The 15337-nt window shown below is 44.1% G+C and overlaps 1 protein-coding gene across 6 annotated transcripts in view; it reads right to left on the reverse strand.

Annotated features, from left to right (window-relative positions):
* TUSC3 (tumor suppressor candidate 3) overlaps positions 1 to 15337 on the reverse strand; it is a 290536-nt gene that overhangs the window by 153367 nt on the left and 121832 nt on the right. The gene's annotated exons all lie outside the window — the stretch shown is intronic.

Raw genomic sequence — 15337 nt, forward strand, 5'->3', positions numbered from 1 at the left:
TACTCTGAGCATCACAGCAAAATGGTCCAATAAAAGATATTACATCACCCACATTGTCTCGCTAATATCCTGGGACCGACACAGTTACAACTACATTGCATGCAGTTAATTTATAATGGCTATCTAAGCAACAAAACTCACAAACAAAATACTAATGAAATGGGTTTTAACATTTTTAACATAAAAAGCTTTACAAAAAGTGTAAGTTAAATGCTCCTATAGTTTGTGCTGGAAAATATGGCCCCAAACCTGCAAATTGATTCATGTAGAGAGACACCCTTGTGGCAATGCAGATCCAGTATCAGGATTTATATGCTAAAAACTGCTCCAAATAAGCATTGATTCAGATGAGTAGAACATTGAGCTATACACCAGGGGTGGCCAAACTGTGGGTCGAGAGCCACATGCAGCTCTTTTATTGTTGAAGTGCTCATGTAGCCCCCTCCCACCTCCACCTACCAGACTCGGGGGTGGGGGAGCTCAGGACTTCTGCCTTGCAATGGGGTGGTGGGGTTGGGGCTTCTGCCCAGCAGGGAGGGAGGTCTTGGGACTTCAACTCTGTGGGGCGCACCTGCTGAGCCTCGGGGCTTCAGCAGAAGTAGAGCTGAATCCCCGAGCCGCATCAGGAGCCTTCTGCAGGGATGCAGCCCTGAGTCTGGGCAGGTGTGTCCCGGTTGTTGAATTTGTGAACATTGTTGTATGCAGCTTGGAGGGTCAGTAAGTTTGGCCACCCCTGCTATATACCAATGTAACATTACTCCTAAAACAAAGGATACATGGAAAGAGCTCTGTCAATACTACACTGAAAATTGTTGTGCCACAAAAGGAGTGGTAGTGGCAGATCTAAAGTGGGTGGAGTTGCCAATAACATCCCTATTCAACATTCTTTCCTTCAAAAATATTTAAAAACCAACACAAAATAAAGTATAGTTTTTTGCAGTCTGTAGTAATTTCTATCAGCATTAGAAAGTCACATTCCTCCCCCCTCCCTCCAGCAGGCTCCCTACTCCCAAACCTCAAGGAAGAGCCAGAGAGAAAAATAATGCAGCATGACACTACATTATCTTTTGCACTCCTCCCTCTTGGTGCTCAGAAAATTACTTTTAAAGGAAGATTCGGAGAGAGAGGGGTTGAGGGGATGAGAGAACTGCATTACCAGTGAAGAAGTTATCTGCATGAATAGCCCTGGAACCACATAGACTTGGAGGCAAAACAACTGTATAATTTACCAGGGGGCATCTCAAACTCATTGAGGGGATCTTTGTGGAGATTTCCACCCCACAGAGCTCCGTCTGTGGCTATTTCAATATTTTCTATTAATTATTTATATTACAGAGACCTGGCCTTTATCTACCTGTCTTTTCAGATGGAGGGATACAAAAATAGTATGAACACATTGTTTTTAAAACTTCTCACAAAAGGATTTTTTTGTAAAGCATGTTGCATGTACATTACGGCGTGGTATACAGGTATTAAAAGCAACTATTTGGCTACTCCTGCAACCCTTGTCTATGATTTGAGTTACAATGAATATAGGCAGATATATATGAGAAGGAAGAAAAGGGAGGCAGGTATAAGCAGTCTTTCATAAAAAAGTGTTGAAAGCATGCTTATTCTTCTCATTAAAAACAAGCCATAATACTGAAGTCAATGCCACCTCAGCACACAGCACTTCTGGAGCTGTGTGTACCAAGAGAAATAACATGCATGGGCAAATGCACCACTATAAAAAATAAAAAGTGAAACTTGATCATCCATGTAAGTCAATCTCACCTGCAGTACAGTGAAAACTTAACTTTTATCCTTGTCAACTATTTTTTTTTAATCCCATTTGGTAAACTAGATTTGAAAGTACAGAAAATGTTATTTGGTAATTTCTAGAGTTTGGTATTTCTCACTGAAATAGGCTAACATGTTCATTGGCATCCTGAAGAGGGCAGTCAAGCAGCATCAAATGACTGCTGCAAATGCTTAAGTAATAACTATAGGGCACTGTTCTGTTAAACCTGTTATATTAAAACCTTACCATTTTTATTATAAGAACAAGATGATAACATCATTTCATCTTGATGCTATCATTCGCCGTATTCTACCCTTTCATATTTGTTATATTTATGTAAAATCATAAAAGAATTATAAATTATAGTTATGCCTCTACTAGTCAATAAGTTTCTTAATTTGTCCCCATCTTTGTATACTTTGCATCTTTAAATTAAATCAGTTTCCAATTTATTTAATGGATATCTGTCTTTTCAGAAGAGAGCTTAGCTTCTAAGTTTTGTTGTTGCTGTTTTTGTTTTCATGTGTCTACTTGCACGTTCTGCAACAGAGTGGTTTTGGAACACAATTTTTAGAACTTACTGAAGGTAACTTAGCAAAGTATTCTGTAAGACTTCTCTAGAGCAGCTTTTATAAAGACACTGACAAGGCATTCTGTAAAGAGCAAAAGTGGGTAAAATTCAAATATTTGCATTTCAATACTGAAGCTAGCTCTTAATTCAACTGGTGAGCAGGTGGCTGAAAAACTATAACTGTCTCTCTTTTGAAACCAATGGGACTACTCCTAGTACATGAAGTTACGCATGCACACAAGTCCTTGAAGGACCGGTGTCTAATTATAGACAACACAGAAGTGGGCATAACAAATAATGGAAAGGTCTGGAGAAGGAAGGATGAGATGAACAGTGATAGGTTCATACAATTTGTTACCTGGTCTAACTATGTACACAATCAGATAGCATCACATCATTCTTATTACAATACATAATATCTCCATAATCCATCATGTCTCTCTATCTACTTAGACAGATGTCATTTATTGCATCACTGCTAACAGCCTTCTGAAGTGATTGGCAACACCTATCTGGACTCTGATAAATACTAGGCAACATTGTTCTAGAAATGGTAGTTCTCTAGGAGGGGATTGTATCTCAGGTGCAAAAAAAAATCCATCTTTTATTTATTATTATTATTTTTTTAAATTGGAGTCTTTTACTACTGAAAAGGCTATAGATACAGCCATTGTCTTCCAACTAGTTGTGTGAGCTGCTATGAAGAAGTATGGGAGGAACTGTATTTGGTCTTGGCATGAAAGGACTGCATGATCAGACTAGAAATAGACACTAATGCTGCTAGTTTGGCATTACTTTTTCATCAGGCTGAGCCAGAAAGGAGAATAGAGTATCTAAGAGCACAAATAGTGTTACTGTTACTACCACCATTTAAGAGTTTAGGCAGAGATGGTAGCACTGCAGTACCAGCAATGGCAGCAGTATTATCTACCAGTGAGAGACGCAGAGACCAGGTTAGATGACACAGTGCCATCTAAACATTGTTTACCTAGGATATTCAGTATTTTTACAATAGTCATTGCTGGTACAAGGTTGTTTCCTTTCCTGCATGACACATGCTTAACACATTAAATTATGGGTTTGATATTTCCAGCAAACCAGATTAACTAAATAAGCCTCATCTATGATTGGTTTTCTCTCCAGAGCTTATGAACAGCTGTAATTGCCAGCAGTTACAAGACACCATACAGCTCTTTATAAGAAGGCACATTTATTCTTAAGATAAAAACATTAGAGAAAATCTTACAAACAATAAAAAAAACCTACACACAAACAAATAGCTTACCAGAGGTCATAAGAACATAAGAAAGGACGTACCGGGTCAGACCAAAGGTCCATCTAGCCCAGTATCCTGTCTACCGACAGTGGCCAATGCCAGGTGCCCCAGAGGGAGTGAACCTAACAGGCAATGATCAAGTGATCTCTCTCCTGCCATCCACTAACTGCCAGAACACTAACAAGACCTTAGTAAATACTACAACACTAACAAGGCCTTAGTAGAGGTCAGTCTTTCAAACCCCTCAAAGGGTTTTTTTCCCCTGTGGTTGCAAGTTTGTAACAGTGTTAGCTCAGAACTCCCACAACCAGGAATAACTCAGTCTTTCCTTTATGCAGATTGGGCCTTTGATATTGGCCTCATATAACAGGTGATCAGGAGACAAAGGAGTGCTCCTCAGTGCATAGCTTCAGAAGGATATTTTTTTTGTAACTGGAGGTAGGGAATTTGCATTCATCTCCTCCTACATATTTCCCAGGAAATCTACTTTATACGTATCATCCCAAAAATCCACTCTTGTCTGGCACATTGTTCAATAGTGTTTTGATCATGTAGGCCTTACATTACATTTCTTTACATTGGAGAGGTTACATACAATCCCAGCCCACAATAATACATAATATTTGCATTTAATACAATGAATTCCCAAATATATTTAAACCTAATAAATTTTCTCAAGGATATTACAGGAAATTGCCGTATCTGTTACAAGGGGTTTTGTTAAACAGAATCAATTCAGCAAAGAGGAGGGTTTTCTTTGTGTATGTGTCTACGTGACTAATCTCATTTGTATAGCTTTAGCTCTATTTGGTTTTCTGAAGGTGAAAATAGGTGCAGAACTAGAGAAAATTAGCTTATTATAATGCTCGAGTAAGGACTTGTCTACAATTAAGACTCTACAGTGACCTGTAGCACTTTGGGTTATCCACCTCCCCAAGAGGCGATAGCTAGGTTGACAGAAGAATTCTTCCATCGACCTAGCTCTGTCTACATAGGGATTTAGGTCATCTTAACTATGCCCATCAGGGGGTGTAGATTTTTCACACCCCTGACTAGCGTAGATAAACCAATCTAATTTTCAACTGTAAAGCAGACCTAATGGAATAAAATTAAGAAAGAGAAAATGTAGGCAGAACATTAGAAAAAAAATCAGTAAGATCTATTAAGCTGTGAAATGATCTGCCCAGGGAAGTGATGAAAGCATTATCACATGGTACATTAAGTTGATTAAACAAAACACTAATAACTATACAATAGGCAACAACTTGCATTGGCAGGGGAATGGACTAACAGAAAATCTAGAAGGCCTTTTCCATCTCTTTATAAGAAGATTTGTTCATTGCTACTCTTTACTGCTACAATTATTTTGCTGTTTGTTACTTGGAATAATATTTTTCCTAATAATAAAAAGAAGAAAGAGTGTTTAAATATTTTAACTTCCTGCTTGCAACACAACAACAATTTATAACTAAGTTATTTGGCCACGAGTCTGGGAAGATCAATAAACTTACTGATAAACATAAATAGACCCACACCTATCTTAACCAAATAATGCATCTTAACCAAATATGGGTTAACTTTCATGAGTGAAAGTTTGAACTCTATCAGACGTACTGGAATGCTTAAAGCTGTCCAGTCCAGTCTAGATTTTGTTTTTTTGCCTTGAAGGGTTCCTCTTATATGTAGCTAATGTTTCTTCTTCAAATGATTGTTCATATCGATTCCAATTAGGTGTGTGCGCGCTGAGTGCACAGTCTCCAGTGCCTTATCATCCGGCACCATCTAGAGGCAAGCTGGCCATGATGAGGTGTTCACCATCATCTTCTCAGCACTGTTCGCCTCGGCACCACTCCCCATCACTGTGGCTGAGACACCATTCTGAAGCATCAGGTTCCGGGCATGGCTCCCTGGCACCAGCGGGGAGACGCTCTCCTTTCCCAGCACCGCTAGAGAAGCAGCATTTGTGCCCAGCATGGGCGTCTCGGCACCGGTCCCCCGTACCGTCAGTTTGACACAGTTTGGTCATCACGGTCAAGATCAGTCTCGTCCAATTCCTTCTACTCTCGCCACAGCAGACACAGATCACACCGGCGATGGAGGGAGACACTGCCAGCATGGCACCCCAAGTGGCGACCCCTGGCACAATGGCCCTTTTGGACCCCCTGGGCATATCATCATATCATCAGGCCCAGGGTTCCCTCACCAGGCACTCCCGCTTGATGGCCTCCGAAACCCAAGCAACCCAACCAACCATTGACAGGCCTACGCCACAGGGATCCGACACAATGTTGGCACAAGCCCCACCACCTACCCAGGTTGCCGCTGTGCCGACTCCAGCACAAGCCACACTGCAGGACCAGGCTACTGTCACTGCAACAGTGGTCACCTCAGAGGCTCCTAGCACTGACCACGAGGAGATCAGAGGCCAGAGGGTCAGGAGGACCCCGTGCCACCTCTGGCTTCCTCATCTTCATCCCTGGACGAAGCGGTGGCAGGAGCTTCTACTCAGGTCTACTCGGGTCCTACCCTGATCAACCATAGGGTCCACCAGGACCTTCTGCGGAGGATTTCCCGTAACATGGGGATACAGGCAAAGGAGGCTGTCGAACCTGATGGCCCCATGGTCAACATCCTCGCACCAGAAAGCCCATCCAGGGTAGCTCTGCCTCTGATAAAAACAATTCAAAACAACATTAAGACGCTGTGGCAGACACTCATATCTATACCGCCTACCGCTAGAGGTGTGGAGTGCAAGTACTTCATCCCTTCCAAGGGATACGAGTACCTGTTCTCACACCCGCAGCCATGTTCTTTGGTGGTGGCCGCAGTTAATGAGAAGGAAAGACAGAGCAGCAGTGGCCGACCCCTAAATCCAAGGAGTCGAAAAGCATGGACCTTTTTGGTGGAAAGGTCTACTCTACAGGGGGCCTACAGCTGAGGACAGAGAACCAGCAACCTATCCTCAGCAGATATAACTTTAACTGCTGGGCCACCATGGGGTAGTTTAAGGAGTTGATCCCACCAGACTCCGGAGCCAAGATTTTAGCTATTATTGATGAAGGGAAGGCAGTGGCGTGGACCTCACTGCAGGCCTCACTAGACTCTGCGGACTTGGCTGCCCGCATCCTTTCCTCCGGGATAGCCATAAGGAGGAGCTCATGGCTACAAGCATCCAGACTGCCCACGGAGTTGCAGCAAACCCTGCAGGATCTACCATTCGAAGGTGCAGGGTTATTCTCAAAGCAAACAGACTCCAAGCTGCACAGCCTAAAGGACTCACGGGCTATGAAGTTGTTGGGTATTCACACACCGGCTACCCAACAAAAACATTTCAAGCCCTAACAGCAACAAACCTTCATCAGGGTCAAAGCAGGCCTTTTGAAGGTCCGCCCAAGGATGGAGCACCTGTCTCAACACTGGATCCTTCCCTGTGTTTTTTCAACTGTCTATCCCACCTTTTCCATGCTTTGTCTCAAATAACTTCAGACCGCTGGGTTCTTCGCATGGTGGAAGCGGGATATTCTCTCCAATTCTGCTCCTATCCTCCCTCCCACCCTTTTCTCACCCTTTTCCCTGGCCCTCTTCCAGTCATGCTGGAAGGGCATAATGAGTAGAGTCCCGCAGGGATCAGTTCTGGGTCTGGTTCTGTTATATATCTTCATACATGATTCAGATAATAGCATAGAGAGTACACTTATAAAGTTTGCGGATGATACCAAGCTGGGAGGGGTTGGAAGTGCTTTGGAGGATAGGATTAAAATTCAAAATGATCTGAAAAAAATGGAGAAATGGTCTGAAGTAAACAGAATGAAATTCAATAAGGACAAATGCAAAGTACTCCATTTAGGAAGGAACAATCAGTTGCACACATACAAAATGGGAAATGACTGTTTAGGAGGGAGTACTGTGGACACGGATCTGGGGGTCATAGCGGACCACAAGGTAAATACGAGTCAACAGTGTAACACTATTGCCAAAAAAAGCAAACATCATTCTGGGATATATTAGCAGAAGTGTTGTAAGTAAGACCCGAGAAGTAATTATTTTGCTCTACTCCGCACTGATTAGGCCTCAACTGGAGTATTGTGTCCAGTTCTGGGCGCCACATTTCAGGAAAGATGTGGACAAATTGGAGAAAGTCCAGAGAAGAGCAATAAACACGATTAAAGGTCTAGAAAACATGACCTATGGGTTTGTTTAGTCTGGAGAAGAAAAGACTGAGAGGGGGCAAGATAACCATTTTCAAGTACATAAAAGGTTGTCACAAGGTGGAGGGAGAAGAATTATTCTTCTTAACCTCTGAGGATAGGACAAGAAGCAATGGGCTTAAATTTCAGCAAGGCAGATTTAGGCTGGACATTAGGAAAAACTTCCTAACAGTCAGGGTGGTAAAGCACTGGAATAAATTGCATAGGGAGGTTGTGGAATCTCCATCATTGGAGATTTTTAAGAGCAGGTTAGACAAACACCTGTCAGGAATGATCTAGATAATAGTTAGTCCTACAATGGCAACATGATAATTTTAACTGTCTTTAAGATTTTAAATAGAAAACACAGAGAAAAACTAGGGCTGGTCTATATTGCTAAGTTAGGTCAACCTAACTACGTCACTCAGGGATGTGAAAAAGTCACACCCTAGAGAGAAATAGTAAAGCCAAATTAAACCCTGGTGTAGACATCACTCAGTCAGTGGAAGAATTCTTCCATTGACCTAACTACCACCTCTCAGAGAGGTGTATTTACTACAGCAACTGAGGAACCCTTTCAGTCGCTGTAGTAAGTGTCTACAGTATAGCACAGCATTTCTAGTGCTGACATATCTTTAGATGCCTTAATATTGCGGTAGACATGATTGAAAGAAACAGCAGATAGAGAAAAATACGGAGACACAGTAGATAAATCTAACGAGCACAGAGAGTGGACAGAAACAGCTTTATAATACCATAGTTTATGTGATTCAAAATGGAAAAATGGAATGTATAACTTTGCTAGAGATTAGCAACAGAGAGTCCTGTGGCACCTTTAAGACTAACAGAAGTATTGGAGCATAAGCTTTCGTGGGTGAATGCCCACTTCGTCGGATGCATCCAGACTAACACGGCTACCCCTCTGATACTTTGCTAGAGATTATTAGTCATAGTAGTAAAAAGTTAAATATTTCAGTGTTGGTGCTACTTTATACTTGAAATATCACATTGATTTTTGGTGTGCATTCATTTTGAAAATCTTTTGATGAGTGACAGTTAATTTAAATCCTAAATAGAAGAATATCACAGAACATTACTCATTAAGTTGCTTAAAGCAAAAATAGATTCTTCACAAAGTGTATACTGAGTAGCTAACAAAAAAGTAATTCATGCATTCAAATTCTGTACATACTTATAGTTCTCCTGCCCATTAATTAACCATTGATTTGAGAAATGTCAATTTTCTGATAATAGTTTTATGTGCCATATGATCAACTTCATTAAATTCACATTATTCCATGTGGCGGAACTGGGTCTCAATTTCACATCTGCTTAAAACAATTTAACTAAAAGCAATATGTTGATTTTTTTTTCCTTCCAGGATTATTTTAAAGATTTACAATTGCTATATACTTAAATGCCTAGATTGGCACATTGCAGGATGAGGTTTCTAAGCATTTTTCCACCTCAGTAAACAATATAAAGTTGTAAATGAGATTGTCATTGTTAAGAAACAATGTTTATATTATTTTAAAGGCAGTACAAAAAGGCTCATAGATGTACACAAAAAACAACATGAAGGAGTTAATTCCCTGCTATTCCATGTAATGATGACTACACTGGCCCTTTTAAGAGAGAATTTTGTACTTCTGCTATATACCTGTGGTTTTGTACTGGTGACCCCTTTTACATAGCAAGCCAAACACATTTTTATATATTTAACACCATTATAAATGCTGCAGGAAAAGCAGTGTTTGGGGTGGAGGCTGACAGCTCACGACTTCTCATGTAATAACCTCACGACCCCCTGAGGGGTCCAGACCACCAGTTTAAGAACCCCTGTGCTATATCTTTGCTGATATTGAGGAGGAAACAAAATCACCAGATGGATCCTGATGCCCACCCCACACAAGACCTGAAGGGGTTAACGAGCCTAGGTGGGCCAATTAACCACCTAGGTTGCACCTGGAGGAGGAGCCAGAGAGTAATGAGGGCTAATTAAAGAGGAAGCTCAGCTATACAGGCCCTAGAGGGGCTTGTATATCCAGGAGCTGAGAGTAGAAGAGGGGCTACAGAGAGAGAGAGGGTTTGCAGTCACCCTCAGCGTAAGAAAACACAAGGTAGGAAGTAGCTCAGGGATACATCAGGAAAGTTCAGGACTGTGCAAACCAGGACTGGCTCCAGGGTTTTTGCCGCCCCAAGCGGCGGAAAAAAAAAAAAAAAGCCGCGATCGCAATTGCGATTGGCGGCACTCCGGTAGCAGCTCCACCGTGCCACTTTCTATTTCGGCAGGAATTTGGCGGCAGGTGCTTCCCTCCGAGAGGGACCCGCCACCAAATTGCCACCCAACAGCCTGACGTGCCGCCCCTTCCCCTTGGCCGCCCCAAGCAGCTGCTTGCTGGGCTGGTGCCTGGAGCCAGCCCTGGTGCAAACCTTGACTGCTTATTGTCAGGGCCGGCTCCAGCTGTTTTGCTGCCCCAAGCGGCGAAGCAGGGGGAAAAAAAGGCGATCGACGGCACTTTGGCGGCAGCTCAAACACACCGCTTCATTCTTCTGTGGCAATTCGGCGGCAGATCCTTCGCTCCCAGGGACTGAGGGACCCGCCGCCAAATTGCCGCCAAAGACCCAGACGTGCTGCCCCTTTCCATTGGCCGCCCCAAGCACCTGCTTCCTTCGCTAGTGCCTGAAGACGGCCCTGATTATTGTAGGGTCCCTGGGCTAGAACCCAGTGCAGAGAGTGGGCTTGGGTTCTCCTACCAGTCACTGGAGAAGTGGCACTGTTAAGGGGCAGTGAAAGACAAGACTGCCTGGGACAGTGGGTCCAGAGAAACTTAGATGCATGCAATTTTCACAGAAGGGGAAACCCTTCCTGGGTTTTGGAATCAGCAATCCCATCTGGCTTGTGAACTCTGGGGGTGCATCTTCCTTGAGCGCACACCCGAGTCCTTACCTCAGCTCAGTGCCTTCACCATAGACTTTGAAGGCCCCAGTACCAAGTCTTTGGGAGACTTATATAGTCTCTTTTTAGGTACCAGCAATGAGGTTATGCATCTGGACTGTCAGAAGAGGTGGAACACTCCTAACTGACTCAGATGTACTCAGTACCTGTTCCAAGTGGGAAGGTTCCTACGGCGGGTGAAGCACAGACTCCATAAGCAGGTACTTGTGTCTGGCAGCCAGGAGAATGAGGCATTAGTCTGTTACTGAGCCCGGTACTCAACGAAAAACTGTGAACCCCACTCTAGAGAAATACTATTCTAAACTTATTCTTATATGTATGTATTTACATATACACAGGGGTTCTCGCAACAAATTTTTTAGTGGCCTCAGAGTGCGGCCACCAACTTTCACTGGTGGCTGCACTAACACTTTTTTCCCTAAAATACTTAATTAATTTTAGGAAAAGCAATTAAATATGCACAGATCCACATCTAAATCATTGTAATGTATATTTGTAGGGTTTTTTGGAAGACTCAATAACAAAAATAATACTGCCTCCCCTTTCGGCACCCTGGCGCCCCCCATCAAGTGCTTAGTGGATCCTGCGGCTTGCTGTGAAAAGTGATATTTGTATCTTTGTTAATATCACAGAACACGCAGTAGCTACCTGGGAGGCCATGAAAAGTGATAAGTGACATTAACAAACATATCCGTATCACTTCTCACGGATAGTTAGTAAGTCTGCTGGGAAAAGTGATACTTGCATGTTTGTTAATATCACTTTTCTCAGCAAGCCCCAGGACCCATTATATCCTGGATGGGGGGGGGGGGCGCGAAGTGGGAGGCAGCAGGGGCCAGAGGCTCTGGTGGGATGGATCTGGGGCAATGGGGAGGATGGATGTGAGGCTGAGTGAGGCAGCAGGGGCCTGGGGCAATGGGGGGGGACGGATGTGAGGCTGGGGGAGGCAGCAGGGGCCCAGGGCAATGGGGGGACGGATGTGAGGCTGGGGGAGGCAGCAGGGGCCCAGGGCAATGGGGGGACGGATGTGGATGCGAGGCCAAGAAGGCAGCAGGGTCCTGGGGGTGTGGGGGGAATGGATACAGGGCCATGGGAGGTAGCAGAGGCCAGGGGCGATGGGGGTGGGTGATGAGCCCCACTGTTGCATGGCCAGAGCCAGGGTCTGGTATCTGCTGCTATGTGGCCAGGGATGGGGCTCAGTGCCCGCGGCCGGAACCCGGAGCTGGGGACCAGGGATCGGAGCCTGCTGCCGGACAGCCAGAGCTCAGAGCTCGGTGCATAGGGATCAGCACCAGGATCTAGGGCCGTGTGGCTAGAGCCTGGGTCCAGTGCCCATCACTGTATGGCTGTAGCTGGGGGCCAGAGGCTGACTGAAGCTCCACGGCCAGAGCCGGGCGTCAGCACCTGCTGCCCTGTGGCCAGAGCCAGGGGTTGGCACCCAAAGCCCTGTGCTTGGAGCCTGCTGCCATGCAGCTGGGGCTGGGGATCAGCGCTTGTAGACAGCGCCTGCCACTGCATGGCTGTAGCCCGGGACCGGAGCTGGGAGCCAGCGCCTGCTGCCACGTAGCTGGAACCAGGGGCCAGAGGACAGGGCCATGTGTCCAGAGCCAGTGGGGGTGGGAGGGGTAGAGAGGGATGGCAGTACCTGGTGCCCCATGATCAGAGCCCGGGGCCACAGGGCCAGATTCCTGAAGTCCCGCCACTGGAGCCTGCTTCCCAAACCTCCTCCCCCCGACCCCACAATGTGGATCAAAAACTCACCTTACTCCTGCAGCATTGTGCCCCACCTCTCTCCAGAGGCAGTGCTTTGCCCCCCACCCCCATCACCACCCAGGAGGTGGTCGTGGCCACACAAAAAGCCCCTGTTGGCTGCATGCAGCTATCGTGGCCACATTTGAGAAACGTTGCACTACACTAGACTAACACTACGGGCAATATGCATTTTAAAGAGGGGAAGGCTTGCAGATGCAAAGATTGTAGCTCCAACAACCACCGTCACTGGCGGTCGGAAGGATCTTCTGGGCAGGGGAGGTCAGGGGCAGTACGGCCCTTTATACATACATGTAGAGGCACAAGGCACTAGAGAGGGCTCACACTGCTCCTATCAGTACTCATGAGGGAAAAATCTCCAACAACCATGCATGAGGTGCATACACATCTACATGAACATAAAATCACTTGAAGAACTTTCCTGTTCCAGCATAGGGGAGTCAGGGGTGAACTCAGGGGCAAGAGGGAGACAGGCCATAGCAGACAGCACTATGAACTTAAGAAAATAAGAATGGCCATACTGGGTCAAACCAAAGGTCCATCCAGCTCAGTATCCTGTCTGCCGACAGTGGCCAATGCCAGGTGCCCCAGAGGGAGTGAAGCTAACAGGTAATGATCAAGTGATCTCTCTCCTGCCATCCATCTCCACCCTCTGACAAACAGAGGCTAGGGACACCATTCCTTACCCATCCTGGCTAATAGCCATTAATGGACTTAACCTCCATGAATTTATCTAGTTTTCTTTTAAACCCTGTTATAGTCCTAGCCTTCACAACCTCCTCAGGCAAGGAGTTCCACACGTTGACTGTGCACTGTGTGAAGAAGAACTTCCTTTTATTTGTTTTAAAGCTGCTGCCCATTAATTTCATTTTGTGGCCCCTAGTTCTAATATTATGGGAACAAGTAAATAACTTTTCCTTATTCACTTTCTCCACACCACTCATGATTTTATATACTTCTATCATATCCCCCCTTAGTCGCCTCTTTTCCAAGCTGAAAAGTTCTAGCCTCTTTAATCTCTCCTCATATGGGACTCATTCCAAACCCCTAATCATTTTAGTTGCCCTTCTCTGAACCTTTTCTAATGCCACATCTGTACATAGCATTCAAGATGTGGGCGTACAATGGATTTATATAAGGGTGAGAAGATATTCTGTCTTATTCTCCATCCCTTTTTCAATGATTCCTAACATCCTGTTTGCTTTTTTGACTGCCGCTGCACACTGCATGGATGTCTTCAGAGAACTATCCACGATGACTCCAAGATCTCTTTCCTGATTAGTTGTGGCTAAATTAGCCCCCAGCATATTGTATGTATAGTTGGGGTTATTTTTTCCAATGTGCATTACTTTACATTTATCCACATTAAATTTCATTTGCCATTTTGTTGCCCAATCACTTAGTTTTGTGAGATCTTTTTTGAAGTTCTTCACAATCTGCTGTGGTCTTAACTATCTTGAGCAGTGAGGAGATTCCTAAACTTAATTTCACCCTACTGTTACTCACACCTTCTTGTCAACTGTCTGTAATGGGCCACTCTCTTACCACTTCTCTTACCACTTCCTCCCTTAGTATCCTGCTGTTAATTGATTTATCTCGTTAAACTGAACTCACACTTGGAAAAGCAACCCCCATCCTTGAATGTATTTATACCTGCTCCTGTATTTTTCACTTCATGCAATCGGATGAAGTGTGAAGTGGGTTCTAGCCCACGAAAGCTTATGCCCAAATAAACCTGTTAGTCTCTAAGGTGCCACCAGACTCCTTGTTGTTTTTACAAGGACTCCTTGTTGTTACTTTCACTCTATGCATCCGAAGAAGTGAGGTTTTTACTCACGAAAGCTTATGCCCAAATAAATCTGTTAGTCTTTAAGGTGCCACCAGACTCCTTGTTGTTTTTACAAGGACTCCTTGTTTTTGTATTGGCTCAGGTTCTGATTCAGCAAGGTACTTAATCACATGCTTAACATTAAGCATGTGAACAGTTATGTTGACTTCAATGGGACTGTTCACATACTTAGTCACATTTTAAAGCAAATTGGGGCCTTAGAGAGAGATTCTGGATTGGAGAATTGTATAGCCCTGTAACTAAAGATGCAATGTAAAAGCCGTTGTGCTATACTAGGCATCTCCAAGCCTTCTCGCATTGGGAAAGATGTTAGACAGCATAGGAGAACTGCACAGTCATGAAACAAAGGAATAGCTTCACTCTTGTATCAGAGCGTTGGACCCCCATAATCCCATTCTGAAATGGTAAATCCAAATTAATCGCACCTATCACAGTATTTATTTATAGAGAAATGAGGCTGTGACATAGAGACTATTTGGTAAAAAGCCCCTGTTATTTGCAAACAATTTTCACCTGGGAGCTGACTAACTCAATGCAACAAGCACATGCTTTACAGGATATTTATTCATAAAGAGTAACATGTAAGGTATCTACAGAAAGCTCTCAATTTGCCAAGATTCTTAACCATTGTGAGATATATGTATGGGTAATATTTAATGTATTTATATTGAAAATGTGCTTTATGGCCTTGGAGTAGAAATTAGTCACCAGGAGATAATGTGCCTCAGAGATGACTCATTCAAGCAAGAGGGAACTGTCACCTATCTCTAAATCAGCCAGTGAGGTAATGCAAGGTTCTATTATCTACCCTTGCCACATCTCAGAACGGTCAATGGGAAACCATCAAAGACAATTGCAAATGATCTCAACCACTTGGCAGTAAAAAGGGACATTATAGCTGGCAGGAGATCACCCAGGCTATGAATAGAGACAAAGGGTAGGTAG

The sequence above is a fragment of the Chrysemys picta genome, chromosome 5 (assembly GCF_011386835.1).
Source record: "Chrysemys picta bellii isolate R12L10 chromosome 5, ASM1138683v2, whole genome shotgun sequence".
In the NCBI taxonomy this organism is placed as follows: Eukaryota; Metazoa; Chordata; order Testudines; family Emydidae; genus Chrysemys; species Chrysemys picta.